The following is a 26713-nucleotide window of genomic DNA, read 5'->3' on the forward strand; positions in this document are numbered from 1 at the left end:
TCTGAGCACCATATTCTGCCTGAAGTCCATTTTAAGAGATTGTCAAAGGTTATTTTGACTGTATGTTGGTACCATCATTGTTATATTTGCAGAAACAGTATATCATATATAAGATTAGTAATCTTTTTTTTTTTTTTTTTTAATTAGAGCAAAAGAGGGAGCACAAGCAGGGGAGTGGGAGAGGAAGAAGCAGGCTTTCTGCTGAACTGGGGGGAGCCTGATGCAGGGTTTGACCCCAGGACTCTGGGATTATGACCTGAGCCAAAGGCAGATGCTTAATGACTGAGCCACCCAGGTGCCCCAGATTAGTAATCTTAAATGTATAATAATTTCACTTCATAGAAGCTGACTCCTGTCTACAGCCATACCACCCTGAACATGCCCGATCTCTTCTGATCTTGGAAGCTAAGCAGGGTCGGGCCTGGTTAGTACTTGGATGGGAGACTGCCTGGGAATACCAGGTGCTGTAGGCTCTTTTGAAAGTAAATCCTAAGGATGATGAAACTTTGTATTTCTCTATACGTTTTAAGAAGGTGAAAGGCAGGATAATGGATACACTGTCCTTGACAAAGAAAATTGAGTTAATACTTTGTCTTTTTTGTACTGTTCATTAATTTTTGCTAATTATGTTCAACTCCTGTTGTTTTTATTTGGCTATTAAATATTAGATTCATTGAATTAGCTCTGAAATAACTCCTTCATTGGAGGCGAGAATACTTTATCAATCGACTGGAATATTTTACCAGACGGTCACTTTGTGGCTGTTTGGAAATATCTGTGTTGTGATAGTTAAAGTAGTTAAAGCATGGTACAAAGTCTGCAAACTTGATGTTTGGTAGAGTTGGTTAACTTGCCTGTTTCTGGTTGAGTAGAAGCATAGTATACCCAGCTGGCAAATTGCTACTGTGAAGCAGAGGTCAGTCTAGATAGATGGTTGGATAAAACATGCAGAACATACCTTTCCTTTTATAGGGCAGTTAACATGATCATTATATGTAAAGAAATACTAAATCTTACCTTTACTTATATAACATTTATGATCTTAAATGACAGACTCTAAATAAATAAAAGATCTTTTTGTAATTTGTAAGAAAAATTTCTAGGTCTGTTAGGAGAACTATAACAATTTAAAAAATTTTTCAATATTAAAATTTTAGTTTGAAGAATGACTTCTTGAACATATACTTAGTAGAATAATATCTGGGGATCAAGGCCAGATATTTGGTTTAAAAATCTCGAACATTTTTCCAGGTGAAAAAAAATTCAAGTCAGCTGAAATGATTTTAGAGGAAATATGCAGTCTCTGAAAGTATCTTATTAGTTTGTGAAATACAGCTTTTATCTTTTCTTTTTTCTCAATATGACTTCAGCTGAGATTAAAGGAGAATGGGTGTTAATATCCTGACCCACTTCACCTTGAATGTTATTGTTTAGTTAGCTGTCTCTGTATAGACTTGTTGAATGCAAGGAGTGAATCTTTTCATCTACATAGTTGAGGAGTGTCTAACACATAGTCACCTTTTAAGTACGCGTCTAATACTTGGTTGGTTTTTCTGACTTTAAGCCAAATATAACAGTATTGTTTGCAAATCACAGAAAGCTAAAGCTAACCTTGCTTTATTATTCTTAACTGCGGGTTCTTCCTTATAAGCTAATTCCTCATTTTTTTTTAATTTAAATTTTACTTAGTTAACATACAGTGCTTCTGAGAATTAAATGACCGTCACATACAACACCCAGTGCTCATCATAAGTGCCTTCCTTCATACCCATCACCAATCAGGCCATCCCCCATCAACCCTCAGTTTGTTCTCCATCATTAAGAGTCTCCTATGGCTTGTTTTCCTCTCTCTTTTTTTCTTTGCCCCCTTCCCATACATACATCTGTTTTCTTTCTTAAATTCCACATATATGAGATCATATGGTATTTATCTTTCTCTGACTTATTTTACTTAGCATAATATACTCTAGCTCTGTCCACATCATTGCAAATGGCAAGATTGCATTCTTTTGATTGCTGAGTAATATTCCATTTGTGTGTGTGTGTGTGTCACACATATATGTACATACACACATATCTTACATCATCTTTATCCATTCATCAGTGGATGGACATTTGGGCTATCTCCATAGTTTGGTTATTGTTGATAATGCTTCTGTAAACATCAAAGTGCATGTAGCCCTTCAAATCTGTATTTTTGTATCATTTGGATAAATACCTAGTAGTGCAGTTGCTGGGTCATAGGGTAGTTCTATTTTTAACGTTTTGAGGAACCTCCAAACTTCTGCAGAGTGGCTGCGCCAGTTTGCATTCCCACCAACAGTGCAAGAGGGTTCCCCCTTCTCCACATCCTTAGCAGCACCTGTTGTTTCTTGTGTTGTTAGTTTTAGCCATTCTGTAAGTCCTCAGTTTTGAGATATAAACTCAGAATAGTTTTAGTTTTTATAAGGATTCTTGATTTAAGACTTATATATTGATACAAACTGAAAATCTATATTAACATTTGATTTCTTTATGAAACTCCTTTGTTGGAAAACCTTTATCCAGTAACCTTGCCTCAAAAAAGCAGAATTTATTGAGTACGTATTTAAGTGCCTTCTTTGTATCAGGGAGGCATAGTGTATATTCCCATATCTTAAAGGAATTTATAATTTAGACAACATAAAGTACACATAAAAAGGTAAGTAACATTTCTAGGAAGTATATATGAATCAATGGAGTCATACAAAAATTAAGGGTCATAGAAGTTGAAGGGTTTGGAGAACTTGTTTCTGGTTAGAGCTTATTTCTGCCTTATTTGAGGAGAAGAGGTATTAGGACAGATTTTTAAAAGATAAGAATTGGGATAGACATTTAGTGGATGGTCCACTTGGGAAGAAATAGCCAATACCTGCATAACCTTTTATGTGTCAGGCAGTGTTCTGAGTGTGTACCTAACTCATACAAACCTTAACAACAATCTTATGAAGTCGGTATTACTATCCCCATTTTAGAGAGGGAGAAACTGAGGCATAAAGAGATTAGGTTACTTGCCCCTGGTTACATTGCTAAGCAAATGGTAAAACCAAACTCAGTCTACTTCTCAGTCTGGTGTGTTCTTAAGTACTATGCAGAGGCTCATTTGAGGGTATTGGATAAAGTGTGCCCAGTATGCCTTGAACTTATATGATTTCATCTGGATGTTATGTTTTTCCTAAAAAAAAAGAGAGAAATGAGAGGGAATAGTGGGGCAGGAATGATTGAGAATTAGAGAATTTAAATACTTGTGTGAGCAGTTTTTTTCTGCCGTTGCACTGGAATGAGTTGTGTGGCCTAGGGCAGGCATGAAGTGGGAGAGGTGAATTTTCTATTTCCCCAGTCATTTTCAGCTCCCACATACTTTCATATTGTGAATATTTTACCTTGCTGAATGTTAGTGTAGTGACAATATGGTACACTAATATAAACTAGTTACTTTATATATTTTCAGACACAAGTATCTGTGTTGGTGTAGGAAGAAAAACAGGTTGTCAGTTTTGTATGTCATTGTGGTTTATGCATGATACAGGGGTTTTCAAGATTGAATTTGCCCTGAACATTGATTTTACCCATAAGATATGACATTATAATAGTTGAAAATTAGGCTGGAAAGGTAGGCTAGCCTAGATTTTGAAGAACTTGATTGCCACCAGGATAAATAGATCGGAATTCTTGATTTTGAATCTTTATTTGAAAATTTAGTTTAAAACTCAGGGTCAAGCATATCAAATAATGAAGACACTTAGGTCTCTAATTCACCAGATTGTCAAACAGATTAGGGCTTGAAATTTTTTTTTTTAAGGGCTTGAAATTTGACTGTCTCTTGTGTGCTTCTTAATTAGACTCGACTATGCTGAGAAGTAAAATGTTAATTATAAAATCCTAATTTTACTAGAATTTTCCAGGATTTTAGAACTCAGACTATGGATTGCTTTATCTTACCAGAAAATATTTTTTAAAACAAGTGATATTAAATCTATTATTTTGAATTTTTTAAAAAAATTGAAGTATAATTGACCCTACAGTGTTATTAGTTTCAGGTATACAATACAGTGAATTGACAGTTCTGTGCATTACTGTAAAATGACCTTATCATCTGTTACCATACAAAGTTATGACAGTATTATTGACTGTATTTCCTATGCTATACTTTTCATTCCCATGACTTATAACTGGAAATTTGTACTTTTAATTCTTAGAGGCTAAAATCCACTGTTCTGTCATTTCTGCAATTTTGAACTTCACACAATTTTTATGGTAGAGGTTTTCTTTATTTAGTGTTTGTCATGATATATTTGACCTATACCAAATGTCTTAAGTAGCAGGATTGACATTTCTGTTTTGTCAATGGGAAGGAACTTAGACTGCTTTGGCCATTTTGGGGATTCAAGTTTATCATAATGTGTTTTTTGTATATGACTTATAAGCTAAAGTTTAGGAGGTGTGTAGTTGGTAATAGGATATACATTGTCTGTCATAACTGTCATTTTCTCTGACCTTCATGTTGGTGTTTGAATTGTAATAACATCCAGAGTTATTTGAAGAATATGAAAGGTAGTATTGACTCATTTTGTTTTTAGGTGTTCGGCATTCTGTGATATTATGTGTAATTCTGGATTTAAGATATGTTGGAGACTTGAAATGCTTTGAGTAATATTTCAAAAATTTCTTCCTTGAGCTCTATTTTTATTTTACTTTTGGTAATAAAAGTAATCAGTGATTGTGCAATGTTGTGAATATAGAAGGACCACTGAATTGTACACTTTAAAGTGGTGAAATTTATGGTATGTGAATTTTATCTTACTTACAAGAAGTAACTTAAAGCAGAGGAAGTTTTGGGAAAAAAGAAATCACATATGTCCACATATCCACTATTTTAATTTTAAAATTCGTTCTAGGTTTTTCATCTGTGTATTTTAAGATGTGCTTTTGTAATAAAGATAATGTGTTTCATTCATAAAAATTAGGAAATGCAGAAAAGCAAAATGAAAATAAATATTACCAAAACCTGTTTCTGATTTATCTATCTGTGATGTTCCATGATTGCTCTCTAAAATAAGCAGTAAATTGTGATCATCTTTTGATGTTAGGTATACTTTGATAAACTAGCTATGCTTGTGTCATAGACTTTAATGGCTTGTATAGGTTGGGTATTCCATAATTTGCCATGTTGTTCAACATCAGGATAAATTTTTAAAAAGATTTTTACTTATTTATTTAACAGAGACATACAGTGACAAGCAGGGGGAGTGGGAAAGGGACAAGCAGGCTCCCTGCTTAGCAGGGAGCCTGATGCAGGCTTGATCCCAGGACCCTGGGATCATGACCTGAGCGTAAGTCAGACGTTTAACGGCTGAGCCACCCAGACACCCCAGTCAGGATAATTATATATAAACACGATTATAGTTCTGTCTGTCCTTGTATTTTTAATCAATTCCTTAAGATAAAGCTTTGGAAGTTTGAATTCCTGTGTTTAAGGGTTTTATTTTATTTATTATTATTGTTTTAGATTTTATTTATTTATTAAAGAGAGAGAGAGAGAGAGCGTGTGAGCGCAAGCAGGGGAGTAGTCCCTGCCGAGCAGGGAGCCCAGCATGAGGCTTGGGATCCCAGGATGCTGGGATCATGGCCTGAGCCAAAGGCAGACGCTTAACAGACTGAGCCACTCAAGCACCTTAAGCATTTTAGTAGATAATGCCAAATTGCCCTAAAATAGTTTGTATACCATTTTGCCCACTTACCTAGTGTTGACAATATTCTTTTCTGTGCATACTCTCAATGATGGGTATTATAGTCTTTTTTTTTTTTTTTTGCCAATCTAATGCCTAAAAATTGGTTTCTTATTTTCATCTGTATTTTATTATTGCTGGTTAACTTATTATTTTTTTCTAGTATTTATTTTTAGTATTGATTCTTTTGTAAGTAGCGTGTTCTAGTTTATTTTTTTAATTTTTTTTAAAGATTTTATTTATTTTTTTGACAGAGAGAGATCACAAGTAGGCAGAGAGGCAGGCAGAGAGAGAGAAAGGGAAGCAGGCTTCCTGCTGAGCAGCGAGCCCGATGCGGGACTTGATCCCAGGACCCTGGGATCATGACCCGAGCCGAAGGCAGCGGCTTAACCCACTGAGCCACCCAGGCGCCCGACGTGTTCTAGTTTAATTTAAAAAGCTCTGCTCATTTTTTTTCTTTAATAAGATACAGGACTCCAGGGTATTAATTATTATTACTATTCATATTATTATTAATAATAGTAGTAGTATTTGTTACTAGGTATTGACATTTTTTGCCAGAATTTTTTCTGAGTTGTGTTTTAACTTGATTTTATGTTGTCCATGCAATCTTTTTTCTTATGGCTTTTGTTCTTGATGTCTTCCTGCTTGGTTCGAGGTTACTGGGAATTCCACTGTATTTTATTTAAGTATATAGGCTAAAGGTTTAACTTTTTATTCTATAATCTTAAATCCATATGGGTTGTTTTTTTTTAAAGATTTTATTTATTTATTTGACAGAGATCACAAGTAGGCAGAGAGGCAGGTAGAGAGAGAGGAAGGGAAGCAGGCTCCCTGCAGAGCAGAGAGCCCGATGCGGGGCTCGATCCCAGGACCCTGGGATCCTGACCTGAGCCAAAGGCAGAGGCTTTAACCCACTGAGCCACCCAGGTGCCCCGGTTTTTGTTTGTTTGTTTGTTTGTTTGTTTTGATGCGAGATGTGAGACGGGAATTTGGTTTGTTTTATTTTTCAAATGGTTAAGTAGTTCTCCCCAAACCATTTATTAGAAGCTTGATTTTTAAAAGATAATATGTGTGTGGTTGGTTCTCTTTCCAACCTTTGGTTTATTTCATTCAGTAGTTCTTCCTTATATAAATACCACATTATTAGAGCTATAAATTTCAGTAATTATGTCGTGATTTGTTTAGGAAGATGACTAGAGTTTATGTTAATTTAGGGAGATAGGCAAATAATATGTAAAATAATTACAGATTATATTATTTTCTAGGAAGAACATAAACATGGTGGGATCTGTTTAGAGTTATCAGAGCAGATCTGCCTTTCTGAAAAGAAGACTTTTCTGTAACAATACCTGAAACACATGAAAATTAGGAAATATTAGAAGTAAAAATGATGAGATAATTATTAATATTTTGCTGTAGTTATCCTCAATATTTTACTTTTGACAGTTGCATAATATTTCCACCTGTGGCTATCTCAAATTTTAACCATTGCATTTTCATTTGATATTTGAATGATTTGCTCTCTTTGATCTCATAGTAATGCTACAGTAAAAATTCATGGAATGGAAAATTTGGTCAACATTTTAACTATGATGTTTAATGGCTGCATAATATTCTAATCTATGACTGAATATACCGTAATTTTTGTATCTTATTTCTCCACTAATGGACATTAACTTTGTTTTTACCCCTACCCTATTACAAATAACATAGCAGTGAAGATTCTTAAACAAACAGGGTTTGTGTATGTGTGTTGGGAAGCAGAGGGCAGTATCTTTATTGATTTGTTGATAGTCCCTGAAGTAGGATTACTGTAGCAAATTGTTTCAACATTTCTGTGGCTCTTGGTACATATTGGCAAATTGTTTTCTTAAAAGCTTGTTCTACAAACTATATACTTTTAAAAAAGAGAAAATATTTTCTGCCTAATTTGAGATGTATAGTATAATTGAAGGTGGGGCTATTCATTCCCTGGATGCTGAAGGGAAGAATGTAAATGTAGTTGAAGACACTGTAAGGGAATAGTAAAGGAGGACAAAAGTATGCAAGTTAACTACAACATTAAATGATAACTGGCATAAGAAATATACAAACAGCATAATGCGGGAGTTGGAGAAATAAGACTATGGCTAAAAAGCAGACTACTGTCTTCAATCATACACTACTATTTGCTGGGAAGATAGTACATGATATTTTTAGTAGTCAGAATATCCACATTTTATACATTTAATTCTTTATCTGATTTACTTTCAGCATTTTAATTGTGGAAAAGTATAATTTAGAACAACACAAAGCAGTTTTATAGACTGGGAGTTTTTCAATCTTGTAACGGGATAAGGCCTGGATAGACATACATAAGAAATGTACTCTGGATAATATCCCCATTTCATTTAGTAGGCTTAAAAAAAAGTCATTCAGTGTGATTTTTAAAATATATGTAGGTTAATCCTTGAATTATAATTCTTAATCTATTTTGACTTCTTTTACATGTTCTATCCTAATACAGTCTTTGAAAATAGATCATAGTCTATTGAAAATAGGGAGGTGGGTGGAGGGTTGGGGATAAGAATACACTTATGATTAAAAACATGGCCACCCTTTTAACAGCCTTTCTGAGAGCACTAAAATAAATCATATAGTAAATGGGGCTGAATTAGAGAAGACCGGTGAGAATGCTGATGTTTTCCAGCCTTAGGGAAATTGTTTTCTTGATATTGAATATATTCAATTCATTAGATAGATGGACTGAAATAAAAGTTATGAAACATTTGTTTATTTTAATTACTGGACTTTGGGACAGAAAAGAGATTACATAGTCTATCAATATTAAATTTTTTAAAAGGTTTATTTGAAGGGGGAGCAATGGGAGAGGGAGAGAAGCAGACTCCTCCTGAATTTGGAGCCCTACATGGGACTGGATGCACAACCCTGAGATTACGACTTGAGCTGAAATCAAGAGTCATATGCCCAGCTCAGGCTACCCGGGAACCCCTATCAATATTAAATTTTAAAAAGACTGGGCACTATATGCAAAGAAAGGTGCTTAGGACTTTGAAGACAAGGTAATGAAGGAAGCCCTTGTCAGTGCAAACTTCTTTACAGATTTTTCACACAGGAGAGAGTCTTTTAGTGTGTGGTTTTTCTCTTGGAATGGCAGGGTGCTATTTCTTGAACCTTAAGGGGCAATTTTGAAATCATACATAATCTAGGGCATGGAGATCAGGTACTGTTAGATTTGGTCAGGTGGGTCCATCCTTTTTCTAGGTAATTTTGTCACTTGTCTATGAAATCTTTTTAAATATGAAATGGTATTAATGTCTCTTCTTTGGAGCTATAACTAGAGACAGCTCAGCACCACAGGAGGTCAGAATTTCCCCTTCATACTCTTAGTACATTTTTCTTTCCAGAGCATTTTAGAACAATTAGAAATTGAGTGGTTTCTGTGTTAGTAACCAGGTTTACTCTGTTCCAAAGCAGGAAGTTCTCTATCATTTCATGCTTTAGTACGCAGCAGGAAGATTTTGTTGGCAAGATAATTTTATGCTAATAAACCATACTTGTTTCACCATTGAGCTTCAGAATTATTTTAAAGGTTGGAAAGATAACCTGCCTGCCATGAAAGACCTTACAAAGGTGGTTAAAGTTGGGAAAGCCAACCTTGTTGATTTTATTTAAATTTTCTGTTTGAATAAACAGAAACATATTTAAGTATATAATTTTCATGCATTTACATTTGAGTTTTTTAAATATATATTTTACTATGTAGGAGTGATAATTTAAGGCAGTAGCGAAGTTACTGAAGATTCCAAATCAGATTTTTTAGGGAAAATGGGGGCAAGCAAAATGAGTTCACTGACTAAATTTCCTCAAATAAAACTGAGATTTTTACTATGTATTTTTTTTTTCGGGATAGTTTATGATATATAGATTCTCCAAAGGAGTTGTTATTTATCTAAACAATTGGGAACTATAGGTACAAAGTATTTTATGTAGTTAGAAGCCCATGGCATTGATTTATAGTGATTCTTGTGCTGAAATGTTTTAATTAATTTTGAAACAGTTCTAAGCACAAAAGTTACAAATACAGTATATAACTTTCTTTCCTTTCCCCTGCAAACATTTGAGTTGCATGATACTTGTGTGTTTCCCTACCTTGGTGTATTCTCTTATGTAACCATAATACACTATCAAAATCAGAAAATAACAAATGTATATTTCTATACATACATATATGGTTACATATGGACACAGGAATGTTCATTTACATTTATATTAATCTGTATCTATCCCTCTCTCATTTGTATTGAAAACTGTTAAGTTCACACTGATATTTCCAATTTCAGTTCATTACCTCAGGGGTCCTACTTTTCATCTTTTCTTTAGTAGTGTTTTCTGAGATAAGAAACCGTTACCCTAATATGTTTACTTACTTGATCAGTTATGCCTGTAGATAACTAATCAGCTATATTCCCCAGGCTCCTCCCCTCTCATCTCTGATGCAGTGACCCTGCTCACTCCTCTCAAGTGCTATGACACCCCATACCACACTAGTCTTCTCACATAGGTGCCCTCCTCATCCTGTTTAGGTTCAGGTCTTCTCCCAGGACACCTTTCGAAGCCATCTTCATTTTGCAGTCTCTAACACACTGCTCTTAGGCCACTGTAGCTCTCCTTCCAACATGGTCTCCTTCCTTTCTCAGACCCAGATAATGATTTTTGGACTGAATTTTCAGGGAGGAAAGTGGAAGAGAAATAGCTGAAATAATTTTGAAAGCTTTAAAAACTTATATTGAATTATAGAATTAACTGGCCTATGAGTAGAAGAAATAATTTGACTTTTTTTAGATGCTGAAAAGAAAGGTAGTAAAATTATAATTTGGGACTGCCATAAAAATGACTAATGGGGAAAAAACCTTAGAACTTTTAGCTTGAGAACTTTTGGTTGGCCTCCAAATTTATTAACAATTGAGACAAATAGCTTAATATTTAGAAGGAAGAAAACTTTAGACTTGGGGACTTCTGTTCTTACACATAGAACCCTCGAGTAAGCAGATGATAGTGTATGTCAAGGAATCAAATGTGAAGGTTGTTTTGTGGTTCATTCTTAACTAAAGCTTTTATGATAGGAGACCATGAATTGTTTATTATGTTACAAGTAGTAATCATTACAGTAAAACATAATGGTGAGATTTCCATAGTATCTTGTCACGGTTCTAAGAATAGATTTTAATTGAATGATCAGTAAGTCACCTGATAAAACTGATAAGCAATAAAGTACTAGGAATTATGGATTAATAGGATAATATAAAAATGAAAATGACCACTTCAACACCCAAAGGAATTTCCAGGGAAATGCATGCTACTAATTACAATTTAATTTAGTAAATGCTTTAGTAGTACACATTTAAAGTGCCATGTAAAGAGTCAGGGGAGTTATTATTTGCGCTAAATGGGGATATCTTATTTGTCAGATGGGATAGAGTTCTGAAACCGGTAACTCTCTGTTGTGCTTAAATTTCAATTGACTAATTCATTTTGACAATTTTGTAAAAGAGCTAGTCAACAGTTATGCTTTTATTTATGTTTTTAGCATATAATAAAAATCAGGTTTCTATATTTAGCATAAATCTACTTTCTAATACTTAATACAGCAACTGCTATATTAAAAAGGAATATGTACTTAGCCTAGTTTTAAATTCTAATTTCTGCCACAAATGAGCTTTTTGACCTTGGCCAGGTCACTTTGAATCTCAGTTTCTTATCATACATTTATCAGACATTTTCTGTCTAGGTAAACGGACATTTACCTAGTTAGGTTTCTAAGTTAGGCATAGGGCTAAGATTAAAAAAGAGAGACATACCCCCTGAGAATCTGAGGATTTAGGGTGATGGTAGAGTGGAGGCAGTTGGATAATAATACTGTCTGCTATGTGTAATTACTCCTTTCTCACAGAGTGCTTGAGATAATTGTATATATGAATGTACTTTGTATATATAATGTATCTATTAAATCTGTTAATAAGTAAAATATTAAAATCAAATTTTTACTTTAAAATATTTTTACTTAAAATATCAATTTTAAACATATATTTATTAGCACATTTTTATGTCTTAGTTTAGTTTTAAGATCCAAATATCTGTGATGAGGAGAAAAGAAAGGTCAGGGGTGGTTGAGAACGGTATGGCAGCTAAGAGGCTAAATACTTGATTAATTCTTACTTTGAACTTTTGCTTTGGCTGAACTCCTTTGATATAGATATTCAGGGTATACATGTTGTCCTTTTACTTTGCAATTCAGTATAGCAGCAGAGCTCTTTTCTGGTGAGAGTCAGACTTAGCTAATATGAAAGATGGTTGAGAATTTGCTCTTATTTCCCATTTTAAGCAAGGTAGCTTGCATTCTTATTAATAAAATATGATTTTTGTGCATGCCTGTTCTGTGCATTTCAATAAAAATGAAGTTTGGGTTTTGTTCAAGTTACTTATGTGACATTACTAATTAGTCTTAAGGGGTACACTTGCTTTATAGTTGTTACAGAATTAATGCTGTCCTTTGTAAACCTTTTGAGTATCTTATTTTTCCTTGAGTGGGTCAGGTACGTAATATCAGTGATATTAAGAATGAATCTTCGGGATTGTTTTTAGGGTGACATTAAGATTTTAATTTTGAGGGGTGCCTGGCTGGTTCAGTTGGTTAAGCATCTGTTGATTTCTGCTTAGGCCATGATCTCAGGGTGGTAAGATTGAGCCCTGTATTGGGCTTCACTGCTGGGCATGGCCTCTTCCTTTGCCCCTACCCACTCCATCTCCTCAAAAACGATTTTAATTTTGAGTCTCAAAATTAATTTTTCTCATATAGTTTGGTCTTTGCTTTTGTTGTTGAATCATGTTTCCATAAGATTTCGTGTCATTCAGCAATTAAAAGTAGTATTTCTGGTTCAAACCATCATTATAGATAATTTTGATTAAGGAAGAGACATTATAAAATTTTAGTCATCTAAAAGGCCAAATAAATGAAGAAATTAGATGAACTACATTTTGATCTCAGTTTGTTACCCTGGCTCCTTTAATCAGAATCATCTGGGCTTCCTAGAGCTCTTTGGTGGCTCAGTCAGTTGAGCATCAGACTCTTGATTTGGGTTCAGGTCCTGATCTCAGGGTGGTGGGATGGAGCCTCGCCTAGGGCTCCATGCTCAGCAGGGATTCAGCTTGAGAGCCTCTCCCTCTCTCTCTGGCCCTCCTCCTGCTCATGTTTGTTCATGCTCTCTCTTTCTGTCATATGAATAAATAAAATCTTAAAAAAAATGAATCTGGACTTCTTATTCAAGATGCTCATTCCTGGGAATTTGGGAGTCTGCGTTTTGACAAGAACTGTCCCTTACTCCCCATTCTGAAGTTTAAAGAGCCCTGCTCTTAGTCTACTTTAATGTCCAGAGAAAGGAATTAAGTCATACATTTCTTTGAAATGTAGTTGTATTTTTTGATAACTCATGTTTTTAGATATAACAAAGATATTGATACATAGTTTTAAAGTAGTCTTCCTATAAATCTATTACTTGTTACAAAATAGTTGTCCATTGGAAATGTAATACAGAGGAGTAGATAGAATGTTTTAAAAAGAAAGAGCAAATCACTAATTTTGATATATATTCTGTGTTTCTTAGGCAGAGCAGTAGTACCATATTCCTTTTTATGCACTTTCTTCACCTAATGCAAGACAAGCAGTTTTCCATGTCAAACAGGTTTTTATTTATTTATTTATTTATTTTTTAAAGATTTTATTTATTTATTCGACAGACAGAGATCACATGTAGGCAGAGAGGCAGGCAGAGAGAGAGAGAGGAGGAAGCAGGCTCTCCACCGAGCAGAGAGCCCGACGAGGGGCTCGATCCCAGGACCCTGAGATCACGACCCGAGCCGAAGGCAGAGGCTTTAACCCACCGAGCCACCCAGGTGCCCCTCAAACAGGTTTTTAAAAGCAAAGTCTCATCACAAGTGCCCTCTTTAATACTTAAAGTAGCTATGTAGCACTGCATGTTATATGTAAGTGATGAATTAGTAAATTCTACTCCTGAAACTAATATTACACTATATGTTAACTAATAAGAGTTTAAATAAAACTTGAAACATAAAAAAAAAATAAAGATTTTGGGAAGATAAAAAAAAAAAACTAATTCTCAGTGGCAGATTAATTTTATTTTTATGAGTGTATCATACTTAGCCTGTGCCCATTGTGGTACCCAAAAGATTGTCCTCCTACCCCAACTATTATTTGCAGAATTTTTCCTTGTGCATTTGATTTCTGAAAGTGGATGACACAGTCAGGGATGGGAACTGAAAATGTTATACCAACTTAAACAGTTACCATAGATGTGCCAGGATGTTTCAGCTTATCCTTGCCAAAATAGAGTAGAAATCTTTTTAAAATGTCAAATAAAGCAAAATGATGTTGCTAAATTAGTATTAGACAAAAGTTCTGAATTTTAACTTGTAGGCCCTTGATTACTGATGTGAAATTTTTAGTCTAGCTTTTTCTGTTGTTTTTGTTTGCTTGTTTCTTTGTTTGTTTTTTGTTTTTTGGGTTTTTTTTGGTTTAGCTTTTTATTAAACATATCACTAACAACAATTTCTTTGTATGCATACTCATGTTGTTTTGTTTTGTTTTAAGAAATATTGGTAAGACAGATTAACACAGTTACCAATATAATTCATAAAGCCCACCATTGGTCCTTAGTGTGTAAGTTTTGGTGTATGAGAGTTATAGAACTTGAAAGAATAGGTCAGGTATGTAGTTCAGGTGATTAAAGCCTGTCCACTTTGGCTTTGAAAGCCACTTCTTTAGAACCACTTTATAGAATATGCTCCCAGCCCAAGCGTAAATCATCTTGTTGCTTCACCTCTTCTGTCCACTAGATCTCTAAGTAAAATTCTTTCCTTGGTATATTCTATTTCCTTTCCTGATATCTTTGCCTTTACTTAACCTCTAGTGTAAACATTGGCTTTAAGCTGCCCTCTATTCATAGAGCCCTCCACTCTGCTATTGCCACAAAATCTTTCTTTTCCTCTGATCAACATGTTTCAAAACTATCCTGATTTCCCTCCAAATTAAAGCACTTATTTCCTTAGTAAATGCTGACCACAACTAGAAATTAGAGGAAAAGTCTGATTTTTTTCCCCACCAAGATATGAAGGACTAATAGTATTCACAAGAATACTTGATTTTTTTAAGAAGGAGTGTTTATTGAATGATCTTGGGCAATAATGTGAAGAATTTGGAGGAATATGAGGGGAGAGCTTGTAAACAGTATCTGTCAATTTCAGCTCTTTTTCAGTTTAGCTGAAGAACTGACAGAAGCTTGATGTACAATCTAGGAGAAGTTGCATTCTGTAGCCTAAGTAAAGACAGTGAGTGCATTTTAACCAAAAAGTTGTGATAATCCACTTTGGAAATAATCATGAAAAGAATTTCCAAATAGACATTGAGTTGTTTTGTTTTGTTTTGTTTTTGTTTTTGTTTGTTTTGTTTTGTTTTGTTTTTGTAATATGATGATAAAGAAAAAGGCAGTTAATTGCTTAAACTGAGCTGTGTAAATGATACTTTTCTCTGAATATAGCAAGAACTGTCATAAACATCCTCCTTAAGGCCTCCATGACACATATCAAGTGAAAGTTTTTTGACTCATTGGATGAGGTAATTATTGAATGGCTGGTTGGAATGTTTGCTACTGGCTACATAGCAGAATTATTACTTAGCTCTTAGTGCTGGCACTCAGTTACTGTAATTAAAATAAGTAAATCTTGTTTAGATAATTGCAGAGCCAGGTCATGGGGAACCTGTTCAGCTTGCATTTTAGTATTAGCTTGTGATCAGTCCTAATACATTTTGAGGAGATAAAATAGTCTTAAAGCAAATCCCAGATCACATGTTAATGGAATATCTTGGAAGAAATATCAGTGTCTAGTGTAGTCTAGACTATTCTCGATAGATTAAATCTTCAGAGAGATAAGCATACTAAAAAGCAAAACAAAGAATAGCAACCTCTATTTTTAAATCAGATATAAAGTAAGAATAAATCTGTACTTTTTAATTTCCTGTCCATTACTCCTCACCATTTGGTTTCTTAGTCTAAAATTGCTCTTCTTAAAGATCAGTAAGAGGACTTTTCATTATCCTTGGGCCATTTTTTTTTAACCTCTTATTGGTATGACTACTTTTTCCTTGCAATACTTTCTCATTTTTGCGATGCTGCTTTCTGATTTATCTGGTTGTTCAGCATCCCTTTTACTGGCCATCTTTAAATGATGGTGAATCTGGCATTTTGCCGTGTCATCATTTACTCACTAGAGGTTTTTTGTTTTTTTTTTTAATTTTCTTTTTATTTATTTGTGAGAGAGAGAGATCACAAGTAGGCAGAGAGGCAGGCAGAGAGAGACAGGGAAGCAGGCTCCCTGCTGAGCAGAGAGCCCAACGAGGGGCTTGATCCCAGGACCCTGAGATCATGACCCGAGCCGAAGACAGACGCTTAACCCACTGAGCCACCCAGGAGCCTCACTGGAGTTTTTAATTTCATCCACCTTTTGAGTCATTTTGGGAGGCATCTCCAAAACATATATGGAAATACTTGATGGGATATTCTGGGCTTTAGTTCTGGGGTAGAGTATAGTCATGTGTTTTGAAATAGCTCCTTAAATAACACTGGTGCATTCTGGTTAAGAACTGCATACAGTTTGATACTGTCTCATCTCTACTTCAGCTGAAAGTAACACCTGAATCTTAATAATACATAGCATGGAGATGATTTTTTTTTTTTTTTTGGAGATGATTTTTTAATGTCAGGTATAGTGCTAATAAATTTTATTAAAATAGCTTAAGTAGGTGCCTGGGTGGCTCAGTCGGTTAAGTGTCTGTCTTTGGCTCAGATTGTGATCCTGGGGTCCTGGGATTGAGTCCCATGTCAGGCTCCCTGCTCTGTGGAGAGCCTGCTTCTCCCTCTTCCTCCGCCTGTCTTTCTTTCTGTCTCTCATGAATAAAGAAATAAAATAATTTAATTAGCTTATTTTATTATTTTAATCAAGGTATTATGTATTGTGGTCAACTTGTATTTGAATTTGTATAAAACTGATTTCAAACCTCCGGATAAACAAGAGTAGGCAAGCAGTGGACAAGTTAGAAAAGCTCTACGAGGTGGTCTGCAGGATCTCTCAAGCACCAGGCTTTCATCTTGTTTAAATTCCAACACAGGCCTCCTGAAAGGAGTTAAATATTGTTGTTGTTGTTGTTTTTTAATCCTTTGCTTTCTTTCCCATGCTGTTGCTGCAAGGTGGTTTAAAGTGGTCTTTTATATCTATATTCCAGATAGTTGGAATGCTCCTTCAGCCTTCAAAATCTCATTGAAATATGACCTCTTTTCTAGGCTGTTGAGATCCTTAGTTCTCTGAAACTGTGTTACTCTTGGATATCTCATTCATGGTCTTGGTCAAATTCTGCCTTATAGGACAACATCTTTGCATTCCCCATTCATTTATTTAATGACCACCTATAAAGTAGCAGATGCAATTCTATTCCCTAAAAATCTGGATATGGATAAAACATGGTAAGATATTTTAGGGGGTTGGGGCTAACAGTCTAAGGTTGCAAAGTTGAGGAGCTGCTGGGTAAAACAGTCTCTTTAATTATAGGACCTCTGAGAGCCTTAATAATCCCAAGGGAGCCTTCCCTTAACTGTTACAAATAATTATTGATGTGACTTTCTTCAAAACCTTGTGAACAAACGTTTCATGAATGTTTTATTCTTAGACTTGAAATGTAATAATTTTGAATGATGATGGAATATGCATGGCTTTCATGGGCTAGGCTTCAAAGAGGACATGGGTTATTTTAACTTGTATCTAATGTTAAAGTAAGGGGGCAATATAACAAACTCAGTTACTCTTATTTTAGAATTTTCTTCAAGTATTCAACATCTTTAAATATTATAATATTTTGTTTTAACAAGGACAGAAAAAATATTAAATCCAGTTATTTCTCTTAAGGTCCAGTAAAATGAGGGACAGACAGTGACTTTGTTCCTGAACATTTATAGTGCATTTCATTTAACAGATCTTAAAATATTAGTTATAAAGGAATATAAAATACTACATGTTTTATTCATGTAAAGAAATATAATGTTAGTGATAAAGAAATATAAAATGTTGCAGATAGGCATTCTGTTTATATTTTATTGGATAATTTTGTTTTCTTAAGTTAGGATATAGAATTCTGAATTGTGTTATTCTTAACATTTTTCTTAAATAATACAGTGTATTCTGACAATAAAGCATATTAATTCAGAGCATTTCCATTTTTTAACCACTTGGTTTGTCTGGATCTGAGAGGCCTATTAGTCTTTTACTGTGGATGGTCTGTTAACTCATTGTTTCTAAGTTGATGTCTTGTGCATTTTTAAGTTTTGTTGGTATTTTTATTCTTCTATCATATGAGACTTTAAAATTAACCAAGGTAAGATTTATAAATGAGAGAATTAGTAGAATCTGAGGACACACAGCAAAAACTTAACACTGAGTTTCTGGTTCTCTCCTTAGATTAATTAATATACAATAATTTGTATTTCGATGACATGTTTATTGCATTAATATTCTTAAAAGGTATTTTTTTAAATCCTGTGTAGTTTGTTTTTAATTTTTTGTCTTACTGAAATGAGACTTAGTTTTTTGTACTTGCATTTGCTTGTCTTGCTTGTTAATATTATTTGGTTTAAATTTTACTATAAATAATGGAATCTTAAAATAACAGTGTATGGCAGGATAGAAATTTATTCTTCCTCTATTTCAGAATCCAGAGTTGAATAGTTTTGGATTGAAGTGATATCTTTGCTTTAAGTTCTCAGTGTTCCCCAGGTACTTCCTGTTTGTTGCCTCACTAGGCATGTTCTCTCCCCAATATATTTCATGATCTAAGGTAGTTAATTCAGCTCCGAGCATCATGGTTACATTTCAGCCAGCAGGAACGAGGAAGGAGAAAGAGTAGTGCACTACCTTTAGAGAACCATTCAGGAAGCTACAACATGACTTGGACTCTGGAGCCAGATTCAAAACTGTCTTAAATTCAAATCCTCCTCGCTTTAGGGAAAATACTACTGTGGTGGCTTTGAGCAACTAGGTTAGCATGAGAAGGAATTACACCAAGTATAGATACCAACTTTCCCTATTTGGATATTCTGCTCAGGGCCCTTGTGGCAGCAACCATTCACAACAGACAGTTGGTATGGTGGTGTGCAGCTAAGAACTGTACGTATGTTAGGTTAGGGTAGGTGAAGCAAGGTGCCATATTTAGGAAAGTTGAAGTCATCTAGGTTTTTAGGTCAAATTTTCTTCCATCTTGGGAATATTGGGAGTACTGCCTAAGTCCTACTAACCCTTCAAAATGTAGCTTTTGTTTTACTGGGAAACTTTTCATTGATCCATAACAGTCTTGTGTTTCTTGCCTCTTCTATGTGCTATAGTGCCTTATGCTTATCTTCCTTATACCTTATTAGAATGAAATGGTAAATTGTAGCTTTCTCCCACCCAGATAGAGGACGTGTGTCTGGGTATGTGTATAGATTTGTATGGGGGTGTGTATGGTGGAGGGGTAAGAATGAATTACTTGTTTTTAAATCTTCATAACATAAGCCTCTACTACAGTGCATTGTACATAGGAACAAATTTGTATACTTGTACATAAATTTGCATCTATTTTTCTTAGTCCATCCATGCCTATTCTAAGATTTATATCCATCTTTTATTTTTTATTTTTTTTTTAAAGATTTTATTTATTTATTTGACAGAGAGATCACAAGCAGGCAGAGAGGCAGGCAGAGAGAGAGGAGGAAGCAGGCCCCCTGCCGAGCAGAGTCCGATGGGGGCCTCGATCCCAGGACTCAGATCATGACCTGAGCCGAAGGCAGCGGCTTAACCCACTGAGCCACCCAGGCGCCCTATATCCATCTTTTAAAAGTTGGCTTTTAAAACTAATAAAGTACAGCTTAAAGTTAAGTGAATTTAATTCTGTATTGATGTAAAATCTTTGACTTTTAATTTGAAAGGGGTGTTAAATTTAGAATGTTTTTATCTTAATTCATCCTGTTTCTTCTTACCTTTTCGTGTATTATTAATCTCATTAAATATTTTCACAGAGAAAGTACTTTTTAGTACTTTTGAGTATTTACTGTGCACCAGGCACTGTGCTTAGGTGTCACATGTATTATTTAGTTTATCAGTTCATGTATTATGTTTAATTTGATATGTGAAGAAACATTAAAGTTCAAGTATGTTGTTTGCTGTAATCATGCTATAAAGGTAAGATGCTCATCTAGAGAGTCGAAAGTTAAATGCTGTACTAATTACCACTGTACAATTGCTTCTGCTAGTTGTACAAAACAAAATTCTGTAAGTCATTTTAAGAGTTTTCTGTCTCAGGACACCTGGGTTGCTCAGTTGGTTAAGCATCTGCCTTCGGCTCAGGTCATGATCCCAAGGTCCTAGGATCAAGTTCCATGTCGGGCTCCTTGCTTGGTGGGGATCCTGCTTCTCCCTCTGCCTCATGCTTCCCTGCTTGTGCTGTCACTCTCTCTGACAAATAAATAAATAAAATCTTTTTTTTTTTTTAAAGGTTTTTCTGTCCCCCCCCCATTAAGCCCTAAATATGTTTAAATTCATTTTTTTGGTTTTGTTTTGTTTTAAAGCCTTCCTATCTTAGTATGCTTGCCAGTGGTTCTCTACCATTGGCTACAGAGCAGAATCACTAGTGATTCCCAAGCCTTGGCCCTGGAGACTGATTTAGTAGCTATGAGGCTGAAACTCATACATAGTATTTTATCTGAATAAATTGCACTGATTCAGACTTCTGTTTTCTGTCTAATGAGTTCTTTTCTGTACCTTTCTTTATTTTGCCAGTTTTTATCTTTCAAGGTCTTTTTTGGTTGTCACCTCTTTCTGGAAATCTTTAACTCCCATCGGATTTAGAAGTTACTCTTCTATGTTTTCTAGCATCTTAATTATAGCTAAATACAGAGCTCATAGCATGTGCTTACTTGTTTGTCTCCCCTACTCTGTCTCATTTTGCCCTTTTAATCCCTTGTGCCTGGTACATAGTAGATGATTAAAAAGTATTTACAGAATTATATTTCCTGCAAAGCACTATGTAATATTTCACATTGCTTTTTGAGGATATTTTATAGGCAGAATTTGGCACTGTAGGGGCATCTAGGTGGCTCAGTCGGTTAAGCATCTGCCTTTGGCTTGGGTCATGATCTCAGGTTCCTGGGCTCTAGGTCCTGGGCTCTCACTGTCTCACTGTTAAGCGGGGAGTCTGCTTCTCCTTCTCCCTCTGCTGCACTCTCTCTTAGTCTTGTGCACTCTTTCTCTCTCAAATAAATAAAATCATCAAAAGAAGAATTTGACACGGTTTTCGGTTTTCAGTATGATCTTAAAGTCTTTATCAGGGCAAATAAAAGAAAAATTATTGCAAGAAGAAATTATTAGCCAAATGGTTTTGGATTTCTTGTCTCCATGGGACCCTACTTGTGAATTGATCGTGATCTTAATCATGATAAGGATGTTTAAATATGTGGGACCAAAATGATAACTTACCTTGTTTTTAGATGACTAAAAATTAACTTGCTAGAATTTTATTTCTCTGTAATTTTATCTATATTGTATTAATGCTTTTTGGTTATAATGAGGAAAATACACATTTGGTTTTAGAAAGATTTGAAGATAGAAAATATTGCTATAAGGGAAAGAAAGCCTGGGTCCAAATCACAACTTTGAGGTTCCTTTCTAGGTCACCAATGAAAGCATCCCTCCTTTCTTTAAGAAGTTGTAGGGATTAAAGCCTCCATAACTAACATTTAGTCTTCCTTCGTCACAGTGTTGGGTTCTCTTATATATTCCCTTGTAGATTCTCATCCCTTTCTCAGCTACCCCACCAACCTTTCTACTGCTTTATCTAGATCTCCCGTTGTATGTTCAACAGAGTTACCTCATAGTAAATTCTTAACTGCTTCTTAGTACATTCCTTCTGCCTTCTTTCCCTGAATGAAACTGGGATCTTGAAGAACCTTTTCTCCTACAGTTTGTAACTTTCTTTGGGGGAACTTTGTTCCTTCACCTCATGAGTTAGAGTTGGTGGGAGATGGTCTTAGTTACCTTCTTTATGGTTAAAATCTCCTGTTCCATTGCAGTCCTATGAATTAGAAAGAAATAGAAATCATCTTAGTACAGAGTAACTCATTCTAAAAATTAAATGTCAAATTCTAAACTTTAGGGTAAAATATTAAGGTCTCCTTCCTTTGATTGGGCTCTTTAATTAAGTTTGAGTTTGACAGAAGAAGTATTTTGATCTTATTTCCTTGATTCCAGGATACAGTCTATGAGATACATAATCAGATTTGATTTGGGGGAGGTAAGAAATAGTACAATAAAACCCTCAAAACTAGAACTGATAAATGAATTCACTTATGTCACAGGATACAAAATCAATGTACAGAAATCTTTTGCATTGCTATACACTAATAATGAAACAACTGAAAGTGAAATTAAAACAGTCCCATTTATAATAGCAGCAAAAATAATAAAATATCTAGGAAAAAACTTAACCAAAGAGTTGTTAAGACATGTATCTGGAAACTAGAAAACACTGATGAAAGAAATTCAAGATAATACAAAGAAGTGGAAAGACATTTCATGCTCATGGGTTGGAAGAATAAATATGATTAAAATGTCTGTACTGCCCAAAGCAGTCTACAAATTTAATGCAATCCCTATCAAAATACCAATAGCATTTTTCATAGAACTAGAACAAAAAAATCCATAAATTTGTGTGGAACCACAAAAAACCTCAAATAGTGATGTGACATCAGTCTGGAAAAAGAAAAAACAAAACTGGAGGTATCACAAGTCCAGATTTCAAGTTATATTACAAAATGGTAGTAATTAAAACCATATGGTACTGGCATAAAAATAGACACATAGTCCAGTGGAATAGAACAGAAAGCCCAGAGATAAGCCCACAATTATATGGTCAATCAATCTTCAAAAAGGAGGAATGAATATACAATGAGAAAAAGTCTCTTCAACAAATGATGTTGGGAAAACTGGGCAGTGACATGCAAAAGAGTGAAACTGGATCACTTTCTTTCTCCATACACAAATATAACTCAAAATGGATTAATGACTTAAATGTGAGACCTGAAGCCATACAAATTCTTGAAGAGAGCACAGGCAAGAATCTGTGACATTGGTCATAGCAACATTTTCCTAGGTATGTCTCCTGAGGCAAGGGAAGAAAAAGCAAAAATAAACTATTGGGACTACATCAAAATAAAAAGTTTCTGAACAGCAAAGGAAACAATCAATAAAACTAAATGACAAACCTGAATGGGAGAAGATATTGGTAAATGACATATTTGATAAAGGTTAGTATCTAAAATATTTAAACAACTGATAGGACTCATTACCAAAAAACAATTTAATTAAAAATGTTCAGAAGACATAAACAGACATTTCTCAAAAAAAAAAAAAAAAAGACACCCAGATGGCTAATAGGCACATGAAAAGATGCTCATTACTCATCATCAGGGAAATACAAGTCAAAACCACAATGAGGTATCACCACTTCACACCTATCAGAATGGTTAAAATCAAAAACACAAGAAACAACTGTTGGTGAAGATGTGGAGAAAGAGGAATCCTCATGTACTGCAGAGTGGTGCTGCCACTGCGAAAACAGTATGGAGGTTCTTCAGAAAGTTAAAAATAGAATTACTCTATGATTCAGTAATCACACATTGGGTGTTTACCCAAAAAATACAAAATCAGTAATTCAAAAGGATACATGTACATGTACCCTTATGTTTATAGTGGCATTATTAACTATGAAAGTAGCCCAAGTATATCCATCAATAGATGAATGGATAGAGAAGAATGGATGAAGTGTGTGTGTGTGTGTGTGTTTGTGTGTACACATACACCATTCTTTATATTCTAATATCTTGTTATATATTATTATACAATTATATGTTTACATATAATGGAATGTTATTCAGCCATTAAAAGGAATGAAGCCCTGCCATTTGCAACAACATGGCTAGAGCTAGAAAGTGTAATCCTAAGTGAAGTGAGTCAGTCAGAGAAACATATCATATGATCTCACTCACATGTGGGATTTAACAAATCAGCAAAGGGGAAAAAAGACAAATCAAGAAATAGACTGTTAGCTATAGAGAACAAACTGATGGTACAAGAGGGGAGGTGGGTGGCGGGATGGAGGAAATAGGGGATGGGGATTAAAGAATACACTTATGAAAAAATAAAATGATTAAAAAATGAAAAGATGCTGAAAAAATAGTATAGTAAATACACATTTCGACTATGAGAGATGTTCATTTTTAGAAACGTTGATGAAGGAAATGTGTATCTCTGAATTAAATTGAGCAGTTCATGAAAAAAATTGTACTTTGCCAAGAACAGTTCAGAATAAGTCTAAATAACTTAGAAACAACTACATGCATAAATGTGGAAGATGAGAGGTAGAGAAATGTGAGCAAAGTTAAACTGGATTCTGAAATTCTTTTTCTTGGCCAAATGATACTCAATTATTTGTTGTGTTTACTTCTACAGAGATCACCCAGTTACTGTAGTTATGGTTTACATTCTTGATCAGTCTAAAAGAATATAAAATGTACAGAATAAGTGGTCAGATAGGATGTTTATTTTCTTTTAAATTGAAGGTTACCTACTTCTGTCCATACGCTCACCAATAATTTACTCTGACATTTTTTAAACCTCTGAGACTGTTGGTGAAGTTTCCTGAAATGTTCACCTTGATTGTAAGCAAAATAAGCTATCTTTTGTTGTTATAACCAACATTCAGGGGCATCACATATGAATTGAATCTTAAAGCTTCAGTTTTAATGTGAGTTGTCTAGGAATGGATGGAAGTTAACTAATTTAGATATCTCCTGCCTGACATGTTAAAAATTGACCAGACCTAAGTTTTAGTTCAGAGTATGCAAGCTATTACTTCATGTAGTGCATGACGGGAGTTTAAATGAAGATAGAGAAAAAAATTCACTGGGGGAAAAATCATAAGTGAAAGTATAGTTAGGTGTTTTCTGATTTTTTTAGTGAGTATAAAAAAGCAGACAGTATTTTGACATTTAAAATAGTATAAGATACATGCTGTTTAACGTTAAAGTCTTAGCCATTGTTCCCAAAATGAGAATTGCTCAAAAACAAAAAGCAAATAGTCTTAATCTTTAATAGGAAAAGCATGAGCCTAAGTTCTCTAGGATCAGGTATATACTTTATTATACCCACCCATAATTTTCTGCTCCAGGCATCCATGGTTTTATAGTCCACCTTCAGCTTTTACCATGGTGTCCAGTGCTTCCTAAAATCCCAATTAGGCAAGACAGACCGGTCCTTCTGGCAGACCCTAGAGAGGTTAGAATGTTTTAAGAAAAGTCAGCTCTATTCCGTCTGGTTTGAGGGAAGAATGTGGAACTGGGCTGCTAAATCCCTTGAGTCCCAGACATACCCATATAGAGAATAGAGCAAGAGAAAATGAAAATGACCTGAACTTTGTTGTTCACGGTATTTTCTTGAGTAGGCATTTGTTTGGTTGCTGTAAAGCTTTGACTTTTTCCAGAGGTCCAGTATAAAGTTAATGCAGCCAGTCTCTAGTTGTTTTTGATGTTTCTGTGAGGGCTTGGAACTTCTTAAGTCTGTCATTTGCTGATGTCACTCAAGAATGCTTTTAAAATTATAAAAAATTAAGTTAGTGAAGGAAATTTAGAGCACACAGAAATGTGGAAAGCTAAGAAAAAAAAAAATCTTATCTCCAATTCTACTCTGTAGTAACCACTATTAACATTTTGATGTGTTGCTTTTCAGGCTTTTTTCCCCCTTAGTTATGTCATGCCTTTCATTTTACCCTGCTTTCTCTTGTTCTTCTACCCTGTACCACCAAAAAAAAATTGTTTTTAAAGTTAATTAAAATAAGGTCTCTAAACATACTTTTAGTCAGTGCAGTATTAATTTTTGAATTTAGTATACTTTTACATTGGACAGCCCAAAATATTTTTACAGGTATGCAAATTTTTCATTTATGCTTCTAAATGAAAATATTATAGATATTTTTCTTCTCTTTTTTTGTTTTAAATAAAACACAAGTCAAATTTATTAGAGTTGTCCAAGTCAGCAATGGTGATCTTCTCACTCATCTTGCCATTCCTGGACCCAAAGCGCTCCATGGCTTCCACAGTATTCATGCCCTTTTTCACCTTGTCAAAGACTACGTGCTAACCATTCAGCCACTTGGTGTTGGCAGTGTGGATGAAAAACTGGGAAGTGTTTGTGTTGGTTCCAGCATTTGCCGTGGACAAGACGCTAGACCCTGTGCTTCAGGATGAAATTCTCATCATCAGATTTCTCCCTATAGATGGACTTCCTGCCAGTGCCATACGGCATGTGAAGTCACCACCCTGGCACATAAACCCTGAAATAATCTGCGAAAGCAGGAACCTTTAGAACCAAGTCCTTTCTCTCCAGTGCTCAGGCCATGAAAGTTCTTGTTGTGTTTGTGTATGTGTATGTGTGTGTAATTCTTCCTCTTCTTATTTTTTATTATATTAGTCACCAGACAGTACATTATTAGTTCTTGATGCTGTGTTCCAAGATTCATTGTCTAATGTCTTTGGAACTTCGTTTGCAAACAGCCTGGAGGAGATGCAGCCCATAGCAATGTTGAAAAACATGGTGGCTAGATAGTGGGTGGCAATAGGACAGTGGCATCTGTAAGGCCTAGATATTTCTGATTATCCCCTACAGGCTTGGGTTTTATTCTAGTCTTTACTCCTTTATTCAGTATATAAGAGTTGAGAAAGAAGTAGGTATCAAAAATCTGTATTTTCCTTGGTCTT

The 26713-nt window shown here is 34.8% G+C and overlaps 1 protein-coding gene and 1 non-coding gene across 6 annotated transcripts in view; both read left to right on the forward strand.

Annotated features, from left to right (window-relative positions):
* SEPTIN7 (septin 7) overlaps positions 1 to 26713 on the forward strand; it is a 111306-nt gene that overhangs the window by 36314 nt on the left and 48279 nt on the right. The gene's annotated exons all lie outside the window — the stretch shown is intronic.
* Positions 355 to 473, forward strand: LOC125081471 (5S ribosomal RNA). Its single transcript, XR_007121696.1, has one exon. It is a non-coding gene; the product is annotated as a 5S ribosomal RNA (ribosomal RNA).

Source organism: Lutra lutra, chromosome 11, assembly GCF_902655055.1.
Source record: "Lutra lutra chromosome 11, mLutLut1.2, whole genome shotgun sequence".
Lineage (NCBI taxonomy): Eukaryota > Metazoa > Chordata > Mammalia > Carnivora > Mustelidae > Lutra > Lutra lutra.